At 38.1% G+C, this 21,516-nt stretch overlaps 1 protein-coding gene across 1 annotated transcript in view; it reads left to right on the top strand.

The window, feature by feature from the left end:
* Nucleotides 1–21,516, top strand: part of LOC110483230 (uncharacterized) — a 305,944-nt gene that overhangs the window by 119,694 nt on the left and 164,734 nt on the right. The window lies entirely within an intron of this gene.

The following is a 21,516-nucleotide window of genomic DNA, read 5'->3' as shown; positions in this document are numbered from 1 at the left end:
TGTAGAAATTTAAATTACAAGGTTTCTTTTGTTTATTTATTTTTTTTTTCTTAAAGAAGTGAGAAAATCCTTTAAAATCTTATGCTTCATTTTAAACTTAACTAGAGCATTGGCAGAGATGCAACAACTGGAAGGCCAGCCTAAGCCTTTGATTAGAGGAAGTTTTTCTGCTATACCACTGGGTATTGTGTAGGAAACTATAGAGCTTGAAGGAAAGAATGAAGAATTTTGGAAGAAAAACCCCTGTTTTTAAACTTGAGCTAGGAATTGTGATGCCTGGTTAACTCTTTACTCATGCAATCTGTCCTGCTGCATCTCCAGTGGTGCAGGGCAGTTGGTGCCGTGATTTGTGTGTTTATCCCAAACTCATGGTGGACCTCATGCTGATAAAACAGAGCACCTGTGGTGAGCACAAAACTGGCAAGAGTGGAAAATACTTGGGAATGTGGTTTGAGACAAACCACAGGCTCTGTAAGGCTCACAAATAGAACACTTCAGATAAGATAAAAATTGTACTATATAAATGTATGCCTATTCAAATGCTTTCAATCTTTTAACAAAGTATTGAATTCAGTTTAATCTAGATTATATTTTGCTAATTATATGCATACATACACATATATATGTATATATATATATATATATATATATATATATGTATGTATGTATATATGCACCTAAGACTCTCTGAGCTTTCCTGAAAGCTGAGACTAATTCTAAGGTGATTTAACTTGTCTTATTTACAGGAGCTGCACTTTTAGTTGAACTGGGTACAGACTTTTTTCTGGAATAGAATTGTTTTCCTTGTAATTCTGCAACAATTTTCCATTAGATAGAGATCCCTTTCTTGACTGTTTTCCCCTCTCATGTGTTGTTATTTATGAGTACTGCAATGCATTAATATTGTACTTTTTCCTGTTTCTGATTGTTTTGTTCTTTCCTTATTGTTAACCAGAATTTACTATTAGGAACTGACAGTAGAAATTTTTGATGCCATTGTTAACATAATATTGAGAAGCTGAAGATCTGCTGATCTCTATCAAAACCTCTCATAAATTATTTTCTTCTTCAAATTCACTTCCTTTTCTTGGCCAGTTTGCAGTCCAGTGAGCCAACTTTTCAGTTATTTCATATTTCTGCAATTTAACCTTTGATGAAGTACTTGGCTTAATGCTTTTTGAAGATGTAAGTACTTAATTCTATTTTTGCTGAATCCTGGAGCACTGAAAATTCTGCAGAGCAAGCCAGGCTGTTTTTAACCTTCTACTAATTTTTATTTTTATTTACACAGAGTTGCTTTTCTCAACAACAAATAAATTGAAGACTTATATATATATCACTAACAAAATTTAATTTTGTGTTGTGATTAATTCTTGGGCCAATAAAACTTCCTGGAGACAAAGAAAGAAAAAAAAAAGAAAAAACTGTGTATATCTTCTGCAGAAAAAGAAGGGCAAGAGCACAGCCAGGGTGCAGAGGAGGGCACAGCTGGGATTTGCTGGAGAGGCAGCGTGATGGCAGCCAAGGCTGTGGGCTCCTGGTGCCAAGCACTGCTTTGGGCTCTTGGCCTCTGGCTGCTGCCATGGTCCAAGTGTTCAGTGGTGCAGTGGGCATGGGCACAGCCCCCTGGGAGCTGCCTGCCTGTTGCAGTGCGAGTTCACAGGTGTTTGCCTCCTGGCATGTGTGTGGCAACTTCCAGCAGCTGTGATGCCTAGTGGCAGGTTTCCTAAGTGGCTGGGAGACAGGATGATGACTCAGCACAGCTGATGGGTTTGAAGGTAGATTTTCTATGCTAGGCTCTCTTGTGGCTATGGAAGACTACAGAATCCTTTTGGGGAGCAGATCTGATTCTGCTGCCTCTTCCTGCCACATCTGGGGCTAAAACACCTCAAGGCAATAGCACAGAGCTAAGGGTGGGAAGCTGATGGGTTTCAGGGGAAGGTGTGCTTGTCCCTGAACTCTATTACAGAGCTCTGAGACAGAGGGCTCAATGATGGTCACAGCCTTTAAGTTACCTCTCATACACTTAAAATCATGCTAACCTAAAACTGATATTATTTTTTAATTAATATCTTCGATCCTAAAGGTATCTGAGGCCCATCCTGCCTGTTTCCCCAAATGCCAGGCATCAGTTCCACAGACTAATGGTCAGGCAGGAGGGAGAGCTGCTGTACTGCAGCTGGGGAGAAGGGTGATGTGACAAGGTTGGGCTATGCTCCCAAAAGTCTAGAGTTGGTAGAAGTGTCCATCACCAGTCAGGTGCTTCTCTCCAAGCCTGACCATGCAAGAGTTGCACTAGACTAACAAATCACTTTCCATACTTCATGTTAATGCCATCTTTCCTGCTGCAGCTGCATGACGGCCTAATGTGACTTGTGGGAACTGAACTGCAACCCTCATCAGCCCTTCCTGAGAACACTGCCTTGGTCTGAGTTTGTATGTTTTAAACAAGGTCCTTGCTCTGGAAACCTGGGTGACTTCAGGATATATTTTCAAGTGTTTTGGAAATGGTTTATCATTCTTTCTGGAATCAAACTATTTTCCACCTTTCCTGAAAACATCGTAATTCAACTCTTCTGGTGAAGGATCATGGACATAGTGGCTATCAAAACTCTTGTCAGAAGCTTGTTCACTGTCTTACATCCCAAGACAGAACTAGAGAGATCCCAGCAGGGAGGGCTCCTGGAAGGAATGGGCAGAAGGAGGCAGAGAACAGAAAATTGAGATTGAGTAGCATAATAACTGTATTTTAAGGGGATGGTTTATAGGATTTGAAATTTTGCTCATGTAACAAAAGGATTGTAAAAATAAATTATAAATCACTATGTTTTCATTATTTACTGTTGGTCCCACTGGCTTTTGTTGAAAGTAAATATTCATAGTTAATTTGGGTACTGGCCAAAACAATATCTTACCACAAAGCATTGTTCTTATTACAAATTTTAGAGTATTTATGGAAATGAATCAATTAGTCAGATGGAAGAATTGAATTTCAAATGTGAAATGAGCCTGTGTTAGGTATAGCCATACATAGAAATTATGTGCACTCTGCCATAAATTATGCAGGCATTTAGCTCTGAAATGCTGAAATACACTTCATTGCATCTGGAAGATTTCAATGGCATTTCACTTGCATGCTTTGAAAGATGGCTAATAACTCAGACCTATTTTGTGGAAAACATGGCTCTAAATAAATGTATAAATGCCCTAAAATGAAGCTTTTGTCACTACTTTGCTACTGTTAAAAAATCTCAAACTTTACAATAAGACCTAGGAAGGCAAATCTTCACCCCCAAGGTGAAGGCATCTCTTGATGGGAAAATAGATCAACCTAATACTTCTCAAATTCCATGAAGTAATGATGGATTTTAGACATCATTATTCTAGAGAGGTCTATTTAATTCTGTTTTCAGTGAAAGTATTCTGTAGTCAGTAATCCTTTGCAGTACTGACTCACCAGCAGTGATCCTAATTCCCCCATGCATTTGTCCACTTGCCATCTTCACCCACCTTCAAAATGAGCAGACAACTCAAAAAAAAAAAAAACACCAACAAAAAACAAAACAAAACAAAACAACAAAAAAAACCAAACAGTTTCCTGAACGAATTTTTATATCTGTTGGAATCTGTGGTATTGATGATCCCGAGATTGTAAAAAGTCTCTGTCTATCTGCCCCGCTGCCAAAGAAGGAGTCATAATTGGTCTGTGCTGGTTTCAAGGTTGTTTATTCTGTTTATCTCTAACATGTTCTGCTGCCCTGCCCAGCTCTGTCCTGCAGGGCAGCGTGTGGGGCTCTGCCCTCAGTGGGATGTTACAAACATTAAATACCAGAAACTCTCTGTGCTGTATTTACAATAATGTGCCAATATCTATCATCTATGTTGAACAGTGTGTCCCCAACCTAAACCAATAGAAAAATGCCAACACTACAGTGAAACATGGAGGGCATGAAGAAGGAGGAGAAGGACAAAACACACCAAATTTCCTCCATCTTGTCCCTTTGAACCCCTAATCTAGAATCCTAAAATTTTACTTTTGCACCCGTGCCACACTTAATTATTACTTATATCAAACACTCAGAGCTTGTAATTAATCCTGTAACATTGCAAATTCTTTTCCATGGACAGAGATCACAGACAGTATCTCTGGGGACCCTGTACAGGGGGGTTCCTGACCCCCTGCCAGGGTCTCAGGCCTTCTAAGGCAGCCAGAGGGAAGCCCTGAATTCCCACACATATCTTCAAAAAAGAAAAAAATTGCTCTCTTTTTTTTCTTGGGTTGATACAGAAGAACATCCCATATCACATAGCTGAAAATTAATGTGCTGATATATGCAGAAGAGGGAGTGCGTTTTTGACAGGTTGTGTTTCAGTCAAGAGAAGTAGGCAGCAGTATATAGAGCGGAAAGCAGCAGCGTAGGAAACCATGGTGATTTCTTAGGGTGACGTCTCTTGCCATCCCAGCTATCTCAGCATTTAATCTGTCATGGTTCATAAAGCAACATTTTAAAACCAGCAAGGTCTCTTCCCACCATTGTTCCCACTGACAGCTCTCCTGGAACCTCCCAGCTCAACTATTGGAAATCTTTTCTAACTTCAGGCCTGAATACATTAAAGAACATAACATAATGTAAGGAAATAAAAAATGACTGTTCCTGATCAGCCTAGAGCTCTTTCCAAATGAGCGGCACATTTCTGCCGCAGTCAGGTGGCTCTTCTGCAGGAGCACTCGAGCAAAGAAGCAAAACATTTCCTTGGTGTATTCTCCCCATTCATTCTCTTTTTGTCCCCAGAGAAAGATACTGGTTTGGGCAGAAACATCCTTCAGATTGAATACAGCCTGTGGTCCATTATTTAGCTAATACAATCCTTTGAGTTTGCTGTGAAGAAACTTCTTCTCAGACTATTCCATCTAGCCCTTCCTTTCTCAGAGTCCAAGTGGTGTTTTTTTTGTTGACACTGAGTTCTACCTCATTTCTAGGGGAATACCACTGAGACTGCTAGCAAGTCACATAAGGGAATCTTATATATGAATTTTGCAATCAAAGTTCAGAATTTATCTCAGTGTGTTGTAGCCTCTTGTCTTTCTAAACAGGATCCCACTTTTTATGCCACACTGTGAGGCTAATTATTCTCAATTTATTTGCACAGCCCTGCATTTGCCATCTATTATTCCTGAAATATAAAATGATCTAAATTATTTTATTGGCTGCACTACCTAATTATTCCTCATTTGTTTTTATTCTCTTCCAATTTAGTATCATCTGCAAAGTTGGAAATCATGTTTTCATATCATAATTAGACCTCTAAGAACCTTAGAAAGCTGCTTGGTGAATAAGCATGCAAAGAGCTTTTTTTTTTTTTCCCACTTCTTCTATTTTAATTTTAATGGCAATTTAAAGTGAGACAATTAGAAATGCATGAAATTATGAGCTAAAACATTTCAGTTGTTTGCCTGTGGGCCATAATGTTGCAACAGACAGAAGTGATATGAAGAAGTAGTTATGATAAGAAAGTTGGTTAGGAATAACTGGCAAGGATGTAGAAGATAAACTGACACAGCCCAGCTGCATTAGAAGATGTACTTGTTTGGACAGTGCATTGCTGATATCAGGAGCCTCCTAAAAGTTCCCTTTTTGCCCCAGATACGTGTAGCCACTGTGTAGAGAAGTCAGTTAGGACCTGTGACTTTGATGCAGACAGAATTTTCTACCTTAAGAAGGTAGTTTTGTACCTCCATCATAAAGATTATCTCACCTTTAAATTATGGCTTATAGTATTTCCTGCACCTTAGAGATAACAGAGAAGATATTAGCACTAGTATGACAGAAGAGAGCTCCTTTACTTGTGTGGCTTAGCATAATGTAGCAGCAATCAGCCAGTCAGACGTTTGCTAAAGCCAGAAAGGCAGAGCAACTCAGTAGCTATAGGACTGAGTTCTATAGAACTATAGGTATAGAAACAGAACAAGAGAATCACTGTCTTACAAACAAGCAAATGAAAAAACAAAGCAGGCAAAATCTCTCTCCACTGCACTTATTTCAGTCTGTGTTCTTCTGAACAAGACTAATGTTGGGATCTCCACCCCTCTCAGAAGAGGAAGAAATCTGATGGACCAAGCAGTACAGTATCAGCCTTGAAGCCACAGAGCCTGTTCAGACCCTGAATTGTTCTTTATTTCCAGGTGGAAGAGATGATCTGCACTATAAGCACATAACCATCCTCAGCTGGTCTCCAGCAGGGAATCAGAGTGTTTCTGTGCTAGTTCAGTCAGGTGCAGACTTTGCATTTGTGCTGGTAAGTTTATGTTGGCTGTGATACCCTCCTCTTTCCAGTTCAGACAGTGCTTGGAAGAGGAGCTGCATTAAATTTCTCCCTCATGTTCCATGCCTTGGCTTTATTGTGAGAAACCATAAAATTAAGGGACAGACCATGGGATATCAGCCATGGCTTGATGTTGGATGATTTGTTGCTCTTGAAAAACCTGGCATGAAGAGTGAAGCTTATTGGGCAAGGACACTTCCATTGGCAGTGGGTGCAACAAATGATTTTGTGAATGAGACTGGGGAGGCCATGACACTTGTGGAATCCATCTGGTGATCTGAACATCTCTGGGCCCGATTCTGACTTCCCCAATGGTGTCAGTCAAGACTAGCCCTTCAGAACAATTGCACTAGTGATAATATTGACACGTATATGACATGAGATATCAGGGTTATGTCAGATCTGCCAGAAGGGATAGATTTTTTATTGCTGTCTGTGGTGGCTTTTTGGCCTCCACTTTGTAAGCACATTTGATTACAGATGCAACTTAAATAATTTATATATCTTCCTGACTGACAGATATACTGGTTTATGTCCTAACTGCACAGGTATGTGCAGCAGTTGTTCTGAGCCAGCAGAAGGAACCCATAGGTATGGCACTTCAGCAACTTTATCTTTTCTCTCTAGGATGCCAAAAAAAGAAAAAATAAGTTTTTAAAAAATCCAACTGATCCTAATAAGATAATAGATTTAAATGCAATTATTAAATATCATATCTGCAGGATGAGGTTAAGGGCATTTATGTAATGTAATTTCATAAAATTCACTAAATCTATCAGAAGTTACTCTTAATTGAGCTATAAATTTACAAGTTTTGAGTGGCTTAGTTTTGAGTGATGACACTCCTGCAAAATCAGTGATGTTCCTGGATGAATGAGTAATTTATCTTGAAAAGTAAAAATATTCATGAAAAGGTTGTAATGAACACTTGAAGGTCTGACTCTGTTTCTGTAGAGATCACACTGAATATGGATTAAATTGTTCTTCGATTGCATGATTAGTCTCCTAAATCTAACATAGAATTTCTGTTCCTTCATGAGATGACAAAAAGATTTCAAAGGGAGTTAATTAAAAATTACAGATTTCAGCAAAAATTCTATTAAACATCAACACATGCCTATTTTATTTATTTTTTTTTTAAATTCTGGAACACTTTCAAGCATATCCATTATTTCTTTAAATATTCAGAATAATTATCAATGAAACTCAATATGTTACAGAAATCTGGATGTTATTAATATGTCATTAAAATGATAAGGCAACTGTAAGAATTTAAGAGTTGTCCTGGTTTAGGGTAAATTTGGACAGAAACTTTTGAAGTGGTCTCTTCTATACAGGAAATTCAAGCTACCCCTCCCCCAATTGACTCAAAAGACATAAATCTCCTTCCAGAGAACTGGAAAAAACTGTTTATTTAACAATCAAAGTACTCACAAACATGAGAAAATGAATAATATTATACAATGGAACCTCTCGTTGTTCTGAAGAAATGGCAAATTCAGAAATTCTCTTGTATTTCAGAGTGCTTTTCATGGGTGTGTGCTTGGCTTTCTCTCAGTCTGTCGGGGCTCTCTGGCTGCAGTGCAGCTTGGGGACCCTGGACAATAGTCCTGGTGTTCCCAGACCAAACAATAGCTGAACAGTTCCAAAAACCTTCTGGCCTCAGCTAACTAAAGGCAACTATCTAAAAGCAAACTCCTTTGCTGCAGGCATCACACTGAGCTCTTATCTCTATATTTGTGAATAGAGCCACGAAATATTCCAGCACTTTCCCTTCTCCCCCACTTCACTCTTGGAACCAGTCTTAGATGGTCAGAACTTAATATTCAGCACACAAACAGAACAGAGGATTGGGGATACAAGCATCATAAAGTCACCCTAGGAAAATTTTGCAAAAGGAAAAAAAAAAAGGAAGAGGGACAAATATCTGAAAATACCATCTGAATTATAAAATTTCTAAGACTGGAAATAGGAACTTGATTTTTATGATGAGAAACAACATCTGAAAAAATGTTTGTCGGCCAAGTTCTCTGATTTTATTTCCACCATTATTCTATTGCTTTTCCAGTTTACCACATTCCATAATGTTTGTGAGACAACACTGAAATGTGGATAAAGCAAGCACGAATATAAGCAATGCCATTTTTTAAAAAAATCAGGCCACTATTTTTTCCCTTATACTGAGCTTGTAGTGGCATAAATGTTCCCCTAAAGCCCATGGTCCATAAACTTCTTGTAAAAACTGACTTTGAGATAGTAAAAAAGTGACCTCAAGGGAACAATTTAAGAAAAGATTCCTCCTTTAATCCAGTGTGGCCCAGCTGTCAAATCTTCCAGTACTGCCTTGGCCCTAAATGTCTCATTTTCCTCCATCTCATTGAGCCAAAATTGAGGGATGAAATTTGTAGTCCCTGTGAGTGATGTGGCTCCCATGCCATCCCTGAGAGGGTGGCAGTGCTGGCTGTAACCCTTCCAAACCCACAGAGGAGGCTCAGCATCTGTGGCTCAGCTGCTGTGCAGTACCTGGGGAAAAGCTAGCACAGAGGTGCTTTCTATAGCAAGAATTTGTCCTAAAATTCCTGTCCTTTCTTTGCCTGTATTCCCCCAGCCCCCTCTATCCAGCACTATCCAAAATATAAATAGAAAACATCGACTCTCTAAGTTTCTACAAATTTTATCTGCAAATGGCATTCAATGTAATTAAGGAGGAATTGCACCAAATTTCTATATTACACCTGGATTTAGTGGAGGGGGCTGTGAAGCAGTTTTGAAGAAACTGATGTGTTCTTAGGCTCTTTGTGATGGAAATTCCTTCAGATTTCATGGTTTTGTCATGCTTGAGATCCTATGTATTGCACTGATCAGCCGTAAAACTGTTCTTTATTTGAAATTAAATGTGGAGAAGTTTAAATTGTTCTGTGTGTATACAGACATAAGTAGCTCATCTTTGGCAGTGCTCAGATTATTTATACTGCAGCTGCAGTAAATTTGAGTTGCACCAAATGTAGCTCTCTAAATGTCAGCTTGATTTTCTCAAGACCTACTTTTGACACGTTATAAATATTACTTGTTACAGATGCTAAAACTCTTCAAAAGAGGAATGTCAGTCTCGGTGCAGATATATGGATCATAACAGGACATTTATTTATATTCTTCCAAAACATTAAGAAAATTACCTTTGTTATGTTCATTTAAGGATTTTGGGATTATGGGAATTCACTATCTCTATCAGTAGGTACACACAAATTTCCCATAACTTCTGATGACTGCTGTTAGTGTTAATATAAATGTTTGGTTCATATGTATATCCAACATGGCGATCTTTCCTAAAACTAAATTAATGCAATCAAGTCCAGGAAATGTTAATTTAAAAGCTGAAAGAGGAAAAAAACCCAACAACAACAACAAAAAACAAACAAACAAATAAACAAAACCCCAAAGAAAATACAAATGTCAATTTTTAGTGATTATATTAAATTTTTATTGCCTCCCAAACATATCTACTTTTTTGTTTTAATAACAAAAACAATAAGATAATAATTTTATAATTTAAGAATTTCAGTTTCTTTCAGGCAATGAGATGGTCCATAATTCAAAGCTTAAAAGTGAAAAGGAGACTCCAGCTTTTTTTTTAGTTACTCAGAAAACACTGAATCTTAGTTTGCATTATTTATTCATTGAGACAAATAAAAGGTTCAACACTATATATGAGATGGATTAAAATAATATTGATTGCAATTTTCTTAACAAATAACAAAGCAGAAATGAGAATTTGCATTCACATGGAACAGATCGGACACATTTGGAAGAAAAATGACCTGTCTTAGAAAACATTTTCTAAGTACACAGGTAACACTTAAACTTCAAAGGGTGCTCTTTCTCCCATCATGCAATTACACCCAACTATTTTTGCTTGGGTTAAATGAAAAAAAAAAAAAAATCTGTATTTTTTGCTGTAGAGTTTTTAAGACCCCTGTTGTTTTGCTTATTACTGTGGATGTTAATTCCACAATGGGGCAGTGCTGGTGTGACAGACCTTGCCCTTTTGCAGCTGGGACTGTCACATTACACTGATCCTAGGTACTGTTTGTGTTTTCTTCTCTGACCAGTCACCTTTAATTACCCAAAGTCTTAGCTTTATTTCTTTGTAATCAAGAAGCTAGGGTTCTAGAGTGAAAAAGGTATTTTTTGTTGGGTTGTCGTTGGTTGCCATAGGTACCTAAACAAGGGACTGTTAGAATGGGATGGTGTAATGGAATAAATGCCAGTTTGGGCAAAGCTCCACAGAAATTGCCTTAGTTATTTTTAAGTTTTTCTGCTTCATATATTAATTTCTGAAGTACTTCTGAGCCATTTTATTGACTATATTAAGAGCCTAATTTTTATTGATCTTGCAGGTCACTCATTGAAATTTTCACCAGAGTTAAATTCAGCACGTATCATCTTATTGCTGTGGTTTTATTATTATAACTTTAGTTATGCTTCAGTACTAGTCAAAACCAAATCTAGCCATGTTTGTGACTCGTCTTGGCCATCCCCAGACTTCAGAGGAGTCAATGGTTGGTACGTCCTGGAGGGGTGATGCAGAGTGGTGCTCAGCCCCTGAAATCTCACAGGCACATTCTAGGAGCCAGACTCTGTTCCATGTAGTCTGGGGTTAATTTGTTGATATTGATATAGTCAGCAAAATGTTCAGCACAAATCAAAGCAAAAATTGCACTGTGCTTTAGGTTCAGGCATAGAAAAGAAGAAATTAACTTTGATCTTTAGTAAATACTCTGATTTAATTTATGAGAATTGGAAAAGCTTGTCATGTACTCATCAGTACCAGCCCTTTTACCTGTGCTAAGATACAGAAGACCTGCAAAGAGATGAGAATAATTTCTATGTGAGATGGCAAGGCAAGAGAAAAAGAAATCAATTCAGCTAGAACATTCCAAAACAAATTCATGTTCTACTGAAGGATCAAGTGCAAGGGCTTAGAACGTTTGGGTTAGCTGGGGGACATAATCTGAATTAGATCCACTTGAAAGGATGAAAAAGCATCAATGGTCTATCCAGTAATGCCACAAGTCTTCAGCTTTTGTGGTTGCTGTTATTAATGCAGCATCTTGCTTTCAATAAGCAATGTTTACATTTCAATTGTAGCTTCCAGCTCGAGTTCACGGTTCACATTTTTTTGTAGCTGTTAAGTTGCATTGCAGTGAAGCCCAGTTTAATTCTTCCTCTTGAGTCTGCTATGTAATCTTGATTTCTTAAGCATATTTTCTAGCTGTGGTATTCTTATTAGACTCAGGATATTATGACATTTTCAAAATGCTTTCTATTTATAACTTAACATTATAGAATGTCAAGAATAATCAAAAGCATAGAGAGATGACAGAAAAATCCCATTTATATTATCTTTCCAGGTCACATTTCTGAGTTTTGCTTAAAATGCCTTCTCCAGGAGCTAAAATTGACTTTTTAGCAAATGAAACATTAAAAAAAAGTTAACAGAAAATGGTCATGATCACTCAATAATATTGGCACAGGTTGTCAAAGTTCAGAGGTAGGTGGTTTTGTCACAGTTCAGGACAAGTGTTCAGCCCACACAGTGACTCAGTGTGTCAGAAAATCACCCCAGCTGGCATTTTCTCTTTTAGGGCCTTGGGATGAAGCTTCTCTGAGGTTTGGAGGGATGCTGGAAAGGGGGAGAGGTAACATCTTGCTCTGCCTTGCTGTCTATGGAGCTGATTGTGCATCTGACCAGGGAGAGAAGACCTGTAAATCATACTGCACTTTGGGATGTCAGGAAGCTTGAAACCTTGCTTTTTCTTCCACTCCTGAAATACAGACCCTGAACAATGGGCTCTTCTTGCAGGAACTACAGCTTCTAACCATGCCAGTGCATCTGGCATCTCTGCCCTGCTCCTATCCCTTGCACCCTACTGCATCAGTGGGTTCACACAATGAGCACTATTCTGGCTGTGGTCATAGGAGCAGTGCATGAGAAGAGGAGAATTTTGGAGCTGTAGCAAGACCACAAAGCCACAAAACAGGTGGAGGCATGGCTTCTCATGTGTCATGCATGGAATGGTAAGGCACAAAAGCAGGCAGGTGAGGCACACATTGTGGTTTCAGCATCTGCCAGTTTTGGTGTCCATTGGTACAGAAGGATTTAAATACAGTACATCAGTAAGGATTTAAATACAGTACATCAGTAAGTAAGTATGTTGCCTGACAGTGCTGACATTCATATATCTGCATGCATATTCTGCTCTGTTTCAGCTGCTGAAACATTGCATGTGTCTGAATGGGCAGAGGCTTACAGCATTACATGTGTAAAATAAGTAATTAAATTATGGTAAGTTATAGAGATTTAAGTTTTGGGCAAACAAGGATTTTGGTACCATGTAATATTTGGAGACTTGTGGCAGAATCTGTGGCCTGGGGTTGGCATTGTGGGCTTCACAATGGCAAAGAATAAATGAATGATCTATAGTGGTGTGCACAGCCCTAAGCACTGAGGCATCTGAGGCAGCAAAAGCAAAGCCCTGAGGACTCACTCAAGTTTTAAATCCCCACCCTCTTGGAGGCTTATGTGCTTCACTGTGCATTTCTCTGCATGCATTTCTCTCACACATGATTTGCAGCCATGAAAGTAGGGACTTAATCTTGAATATTCACAGAAAAACACATAGAAGAATCAATCTTTTCTTTTAAGAGGGAACCAGAGCAGAAGTAGGTGGTGATTCCTCTTATCTCCTCCTCAGCCTTTTCAAGAGAACATCTTGTTTCAGCCCCTTTTTCTGCTTTTGCAAGCACAATCTGACCTGGAAAGTTCCCCAGCATAGAGACTGTGGGGGAGGACGGGTACTTTCAAAATCTGCCCCAGAAGTTATGGCAGATTGTAAAAAATATTTACCAATTCAATGAGCTACAGAGTGGGGAGTAGGAGTAAGTGTAACACCCTGATTTTCCATGGGTTTGGAACCCTCTGGTCTATGCTTCAAGGACAATTTCGTTGTATGATATTACTTAGGTAGAGACTGATCTATAGGACTCTTTGGAAACAGTTTCCCAAGCCAGCTTCCCTACAGAGCCAAACTTTCTTCTTTATCTCTGTCCCAATGAATGCAAAAATGCTCCAAAATTACCTAAATGAAATAGCTAAGAAAATTATAATGCAAACCGATACATTATTCATTTCCTGAGGAAAATTTTGGAAACTGATCAAAATAATTTAATTAGTTACTTCATTGTGAAAAAAGTTTTAAGAGCCAATTAGACAAAGCAAATGGGGAGAGCTGCAAGCTTTAAATATAGAATGAGTAAAGTGAAATACTATTCTAAGGAAAAAGGTGGAGATGACAGTACATGAAAGGGAAGTGATGTGCAGATGAAAGGCACAGTAGCAGTAAAAGATACACAGTGAGGGTGATAGCATGAACTGATGGGGGTGCAAATGAGATCAGTGCAAACTAGCATAGATTCATGGAATGGCACTGCTTGGAATGAAAAATCTCGCATTGATTGCAGCTGTCTCAAACAGGGACTTGCTCAGGTAAAATTCTAATTGTGCAGAAAGCCATGCAAAGCTTGTTATCTAGCATACACACACACACACACACACACACATATATGTATGTGCATGTATTGTAGTTTGGCTAGTCAAATTCTTGTCTTGTATGGTGGTGTGACATGTAAGATCCCACAGTAACAACTGTCTCCTTGTGTACTTTGATGCTTTCATTGTTGGCAGTGTAGTTAGTTTCTCCAGACCCTGTACATTGCATTGATACAGTTATACACCCAGCTTCTCTCTCTCTGCATATGCACAAAACATTTGTAGGGAACATTTACTGAAATGATATAAAACTAATAACACATGATCTATCAACAGGCTTGGGTTGGGAAGCACCAGACAGGTGCTTCATACCTGAGCAGTGTAGAAGAAACCTGAATTGGAATATTCAAGTTTTGCCATGTGTGTAATATCATACACATTGGGCCAAGCTCTGTCTACAGTACAGAGTTTCAGAACTGTCAGTTTGTACTACTGAATGAACAGGCTCATGTATGTTATGCATCCTCTTATTCCAGTGCTCTCCACTGCTAGAAGTGCTGTTAGGCCTGCAAACTTTTGCCTCCCTCTTATAACACCCAACATCACATGTACAAGTCTGGTAGTGTGAAGCAAATTTAGAATTTCCCTCTTTCTGTATATGTCATTACAGATGGCTACAGATGGTTCTGTTCTGTACAATGGTCTGATGCAGAAGGTAGAAGCTCTCAAAGTGTGCACTTACATATGTGAAAAGTGTGTGAATGCCAAGGGTAAGCTGGATTGCTTGGACCAGATAACCCAGACTTTACCTCACACTCAATGAAATTATTTATAGAGGAATAAAATGCTTCCTATGAAAAAGGAAGTGTTCTTGTAGCTGCAAAGAAGGCTGAAGCTATTGATAAATTGATGAGAAGCAAAATTTAGACTCTAATGTTGGTAATAATAATGCTAATTAATGGCATTAATATGGGAAAAAGAAATGGTTTTATAAGCATAGAATATGTAGAGTTATCTGTAAAACCTAGATTGCAAGGTCATAAAGCAACATGAATAAAAGCTATTGTTACTAAAGAATGTATTTCAGATAACCCAATGTGTTTTCTCTTCCACAGTATAGACATTTCTGACAAAAGCTGAAGGTCACATCTGGAAGAGGAAAATGTATTTTCTCACAGAAGGTATTAAGGGGTTTAAGATTATGCTAGAGCACACTGTTAAGTATATGGAACAATTACATTTTGACAAGGTAACTGATCTAGATGAATGACATTCACAAATTCCAGAGAAATCATTAAGGTAAAGTAAGAAAAGCCTTTCGAATATCTTTTTTTTTTTTCACATCTTTTTAACAGCAAGGAAAACATCAAAAGACAGAAAGAGGTATGTAGTTTTTCTGTATTTTTGGAAGACAGTTGGAGGGAGAATTAAATGGAATTATCTCAACTGTTTAGAGCATGGTGCTTATAAGGCTAAAGGCATGGGTTTAATCCCTGTATGGCCTGTTAACTTAAAAAACTGGACTTGATGATCTTCATGGGTCCCTTCCAACTCAGAACATTTTTGATTCTGTGGATATGTAATGTGGAAAGAATAACTGATGTTGTTTAAAGTCCAGGCAATCAGGCTTGATGAATGTGTAATATTTCTATGTGGACAATCCTGAATAGGCAAAGAAAGTAAACTAAAGGACATATTGGGCTTGGACACTATGTCATATGTAGGCACACACAAAACTAATTTCTCTGAAAAGCTAAGCTTGAGATAAACACTGAGGACAGATGAAATTAATTTTAAATTAATTTAGGATAAAAAAATAAAGCAGGTAAACTTTGTGAAAAGAGATGAAACAAATGGAGCTGAACTAGTGGTCAAAGTTGAACACCACACTGGTATACAAGATGGGGGGTACTGAAAAGACAGCAGACTCTCCAGGAAAAAATAAGAATGGAAGTAGAAACATGAATGCAGAAACATATTTTTAATATTATGCTGGTAGGAAAGAAGTAGTAAAGTAAAAATACTAGAGGAATGCAATTAAACTCACCCCTAGCAGCAGAACACTGAATGCCAATTAATAATTAGAGCTGGACATACAGATAATAAAATACCTGCACAATGCTTACCAAGATAAATAATACAGAATCCTTATTTTCCACATATAAACATACTTATTCCAATATGTAATATAGTTACTCTTCTATGTAAAATATGTAATGTAGTTATTCTCTTAAGTGCTAAATCCATACAAGAGAGACTAGTGGAAAAAGAGGAATGATACTCTGCTGAACTCTAAAGCATTTAATGTGCTGTGCAGAGTATCCATCTATCTCTTTTATTTTGCTGAGGATCATTCATAGAATCATAGAATCATAGAATAGTTTGGGTTGGAAGGGACATTTAAAGGTCATCTAGACCTTTGACGAGCAGAAGCATCTTCAATTCATCCTCCAACCATCTCTGTCATGTTCCTATTCTTTGAGTAAGTAATCTCCAAGTAGAATTTCACAGTTCTTTAATATGGTTACAGTTTATTTTTGAGGTTAATCTGTGTCAAGATTGTACTGCTCCCTTGATTTTTGGATGGTAGCTTTAGGTTGTGGGCAGAATCAGAAAAGCATGTTGCACAAATGGTGCATTGAGCATAAGCAATGCAGTTCAGTCCAAGTGAAATAACAATAAAGCCTTTAGAGCATATCATATTTTCATCTTCATGCCACATATGTCACAGATAAATGATTTTAACAATACAAAAGAGAATTTTGCCATGTATTTTAGTATGCATTTCTTTTTGCCTGTGAAGCCTCATACTTCTGTACAGTAAGATCAGCTATGCTGAGTGAATTATCCTTGTAAATAGGAAAAAGAGCTTTATAAAGCTCTCTAAAATTAGGTATAAGATCAGCTTGTCTCTTGTAAAAATGTCAGAGTTTCAAGTGCCAGTTTCTCACAGATCTACAAGGTCAGAAAAGGATGTAAAGTCATACACAGGAGCTGGAATCAGCTCTTGCAAATATTGTCATGTGAAGCCATACTTGCTCTCCCTGAAGGACTATTCATTATTGAACTTCACAGCTGTGGTGGTTTTAGGAATAGGAAGGATGCTGCAGATGGAGAAGCGAAAGCTTCTTACAGCCTTTGTGCAGAAGAAAGTTTAAGGAAGGAAATACATGCTTTGGCAGTTGCCATTTTGGTGAGTTTTTAAAGTATTTTAAAGCTGAATCCCTGGCTTAGACTGTTAAGTGCATCCAGGTAATGAGGACAGGGCAGAAGAAAATAATATCTAGTCTGAGCTGTAAGTGGTTGGCAGTACCCACATGCTGAGCTGATGTATCCACAGATTTAAATTCTTTTCAACAAACTTATTCCATAGCTCATATATGTTTCAAATATACTTTATTAAAATTGCTGTCCAGAAAAAAACTATTTTAAAAACATCCTTTTTTTGTGAAAGTATATCTCAGAATTAAAACTGCTCAGACAGTGAGATTACACACTGCTTTGTCTGTACATTGTAATGTGTTTATTTATAGGAACATGATTTTTAAAAACACACACAACAAACAGCATTGTATTCTCCAGGCAAATGCATAAGATGGGCTAAAATCTCCATTTGTCTGTGCTGTGCATGCTCATTTAGATTATGGTAAAGTGGGTATGAAACACTACTGGAACACAAGGCAAATGATGTATGCCTCTTTGCAATGAGATAAACGATTATATGTGGTATTAGAGCCATAATTTTATGCTTGTTAGTCATCCAGTTTTGATTAAGGGAGCATTTGTTTTAAGAATAAGTCTGCACTGGCATTCCCATTTTCCCTTTCTACAGCAAGATATATCTTAAAGAGCAGGACAAAAAACAATTTAAGAACAGGACAATTGGGGGTGATGTGGTGAATCAGCACAGCACAGAAAGGAACCAGTAGAACAGGTACCAAATTGAACTCTTGGTTACTGGCTTCAAAGGTAATTTGGGTTTAAAGGTACTAGGGTCCTTGAGGTAAACACTGTGAATTTCAACATTCCTCATAAAATGTTAAAGTTGACACAGAATGTTTGCCTTCCAAACATCAAAACCTTTTCAGATTAATTCCACAATTGTACATATTGTGGGATTTTTGATAGTTCCAGAAGATTTCAACAATTGCATACAAGATTGATACTCTTGAACCAAGTCAAAATCAAATGAAGGAAAAGAGAGAGCTTTTAGCCAGGATCATACAAGAAAGAGATTTAAAAATGTACTGCCGTCTCCTAAATTTCTCTTGCACAAGTCTTATGAGTAAAATCCAGAATTTTTTTTCCCTTTCTAGATAACTGAGTTGATGTAACACAGAGGAGTTATTACCCCTTCTGACATATAAGATGGGTAACTCAGAGCCAGAAGGAAGTATTTCTTAGATAAACCATGAGTAGAGGAGGGTGAACATGAGTGCCATATTCATTGCTATTTGGATTCAGGAAAATCCTGCCTGATAAAAAATATATGGAGGAGGTGTGTCTTCTCTGAAGCCTGGAACTGAGTATGTATTCACTTCTCTTAAAATGGAATAATTGATTCCTAGTGCTATCTGTCCATAAGCTTGTATGTGCACCAGAAAGGAAAAAAAAGGCATCTTTAAGTACATCTGAATTTAAAACTTTGGTTCAAACATACTGGGAATGAAGGGTTTTGAAATACAAGTTATAAGCTAAGATTTCTTTATATTGTATCTTCAGCAATCCACTTGTTTCTGTTACATACGGGCCAGCTAAGTGGGGTGCAAAGTTCTTATCAAAGAATTCACAAAGGAAATAATCTGACATAATTCAGGTATTTCAAATGACTTGTCATTTGAAGAGTGATGCAATCATTTGCAATGTAGGTGTAAAGGCTTTAAGTTCCCAGTTCATGTGTCAGTCACAGTGGAAGTGTGTCCCCACGGGCAGGGGGATGAGCCCTAGGTCCCAGGATCTGCACTGGAGAGCCTGTCTGGAGAGTGAGCTCAGAGCTGGCTGGGGCAGCTTCTGCAAGCAAGACTTAAGCCTTTGACACCAGAGTCACTGCTAGGAAGAGGTGACTGCTGTTGAAGGGAGCACGATTCCATGACATCTACTTAATGCACACAGGTTGCTGGGAAATTTATGACACCAGAGTTTTCAGTCCTGGCAGAGTGACTTAATGTATATTTAAACCTACAATAGCCAGGACATATTTCATATCCTGGTTTTCTTTTTCCTCTAGATATTGCCACTGTTTCAGTGAGCCCGCAGGGCACATTTTCCTGAAAGACAGATACGCTTTTTCATGTAACACCCCATTAAGTAAAGCCCTTTAGCAAGGACAAAGAGTCTCTGAAGATCCTTTTCTGGCATAGGGTGTTTACAGAATGAAACACAAAGCTGGTTGTTTCTCTGAAAAAGAAAAAAATTCCAAAGTTCCTGGTTAATCTGCTGACTGCCCTGAAACATTCTGTTTGTTTTGGTTTGGTATTTCACAAGAAGGCTTCTGATGCTTTTTCTTTAGCCTCTTGCTGATGGCTTTGTCAATATCTTTCAAGCATTTGTTATTGTGCCAAGTATTCATACTTCAGATATATGTAAATGACAAAGATGTTGGAAAAGAAAATGGCTGCTATATATGTGCAAGGCTCTGAGAGCTTCAAAATTAGTGAGTTGCAGGTGTAGAATAGTTATATTGTGATGGATTTCTCCTCCAGCTGTAGAAAGCAGGGGAAATATGCACACAGTGGAGTGTGCACACGACAGTGTGGTTTGTCAGGTAACCCTTCTCTACAGCGTGGCAATTTGGGGTCAAAAGTAGCACCTTGGTGCAGTGGAGTGATTTCAAGAGCCTTGTCTCTCTTTGACTTGCATATGTGGCTTAGTAAAGAGCAGCAGAAGCAGTAGAAAATGTAAATAAAGTGTGACTGACAGTTTCAATGTATTGCTTGGCTGCAGAGCTATTTGAAACAAATTGTACAATATGGAGCTGGTGGCCGTGGGATTGGTGTCTTCCTGATGGACATGTTCCATGCTCTTAGCTTCAGATCAGCTTTGAACAGCTTTTTTCAAATTTTTCTCTGCCTGCCAAATTGTTCCTCCTATCAGCCGTTCACAACTTCAGTAGAATTTATTTCTTTCCACCTACCATGCACAGGAAATTTGACTTAGAAAGATGAGATGCAAATGTTATGCAGGGTTGACCTTTCATTTACAGGGTAACTAATTAGCTTGACAAGTAACACATTTAGTAAAATATGTATATGTCATTAGATAATCCAGCCTACCTCTTTACGGTGACTTCCTAAAATACATATTACTATTGCTGCAATTAACTGCAGGCTTGCTGTTGACTTCAGTAAGAGCAGGACTACAGACTTGTTATAAATGCAAAGTAACTTAATGTACAGTCTCTGATCTGGCAACCTCATAGTTGCTTCTTAGTTGTGCTTTATCACCACAATGTACTGCTGACTGAGTACCTTTTCCAGTTCTGCTTATCTTTGCTGTAAGACAAATGGCATTTAATATGAAAGACATTAAAATGGAAATATTTTAAAATAAATTTTGGAGAAAGATAGAATTTCTGAGGTAGACTAAACACAGGACAGGGTGCACCTGGGCAACTGGCTGGACAGATTCCTTTAACTAAACTATAGGATGGTATTTATGCATATGTGCGGTGCTGATATCTGTGCAGGAGGTGTAATTTATATTATTATTTCAGTGCAACTAAGCAAAGAAAGACATGGTCATGTTCATTTTTACCATGGGTGACAAGCTGGTGGCCTTCAAAGGGTCTGAAGAGAGGTAGTTGTGCCCTCCATTGAAGGAAGGGGACAGAATTAGTTATGTGGACACAAGAGATTGAAACAAATGGCCAAGAATTTGACCCAGGTCTTCCAGGCCAGCAGAAACAAGCTGGTCATGTCAAAAATCTAAAGCCCGCTTCTGATTGCCTTTGGGAGTCATTTATTGCCTTGAACAGATGTTCTCAACCACAGTTAACCTTGAATCCTGCATGGTTTGGGTCTGATGTAGGATGATTAGCATTCCCTAGCTCTGGACTGCAGTGTCTGGTTTTTGGTGCCACCTCACAGTATGGCGTGGCAACAGAGATAAATGGTGCCCTGCTGCAAATGGTATGAGGTGATGCTTTGCAATTCTAATGAACCCATCCTGTGCTCTTCAGTGTCCTTTAAACCTTGACAATTAGGAAGAGTAAAGAAGGGGAAAAGTCTTACTAGAAGGGAGGCAACAGGGAAGCAGAGCCTGTGAATGCCTACAACAAAGAGGAATTTAATTTCATACTGATACTTTTAATTTTCATGTTCCCTTTTCAGATATATTTTGGAAGATGCTTATGGTTTTATAATAAAATATATCTGTTAACTGCTTCACTGTTTTATATGCTTTTTATTTTAATCTGGCCCTGAGCCTGATGTTTCCATTAACTCATCTGCCTTGTCCTTCTTTATTTATATTCTTCCTTGTCAATTTTTTGCCTCTTTGCCTTTAATGAAGTAGAGGTGGCAGTTTTACAGATGGGAAACTAAATCACAGAGAAACTACGTGACTTTTTACATGACCTATGCACAGAAAATTAATAATCACTCTTATTGACAGGTGCAGGCACTACATGTAAGTACTACAAATAG

Source organism: Lonchura striata, chromosome 2 (genome assembly GCF_046129695.1).
Source record: "Lonchura striata isolate bLonStr1 chromosome 2, bLonStr1.mat, whole genome shotgun sequence".
Taxonomy (NCBI): Eukaryota; Metazoa; Chordata; class Aves; order Passeriformes; family Estrildidae; genus Lonchura; species Lonchura striata.
Note: the sequence above shows the minus strand (reverse complement) of the source record. Positions and strands in the feature narration are given on the sequence as shown.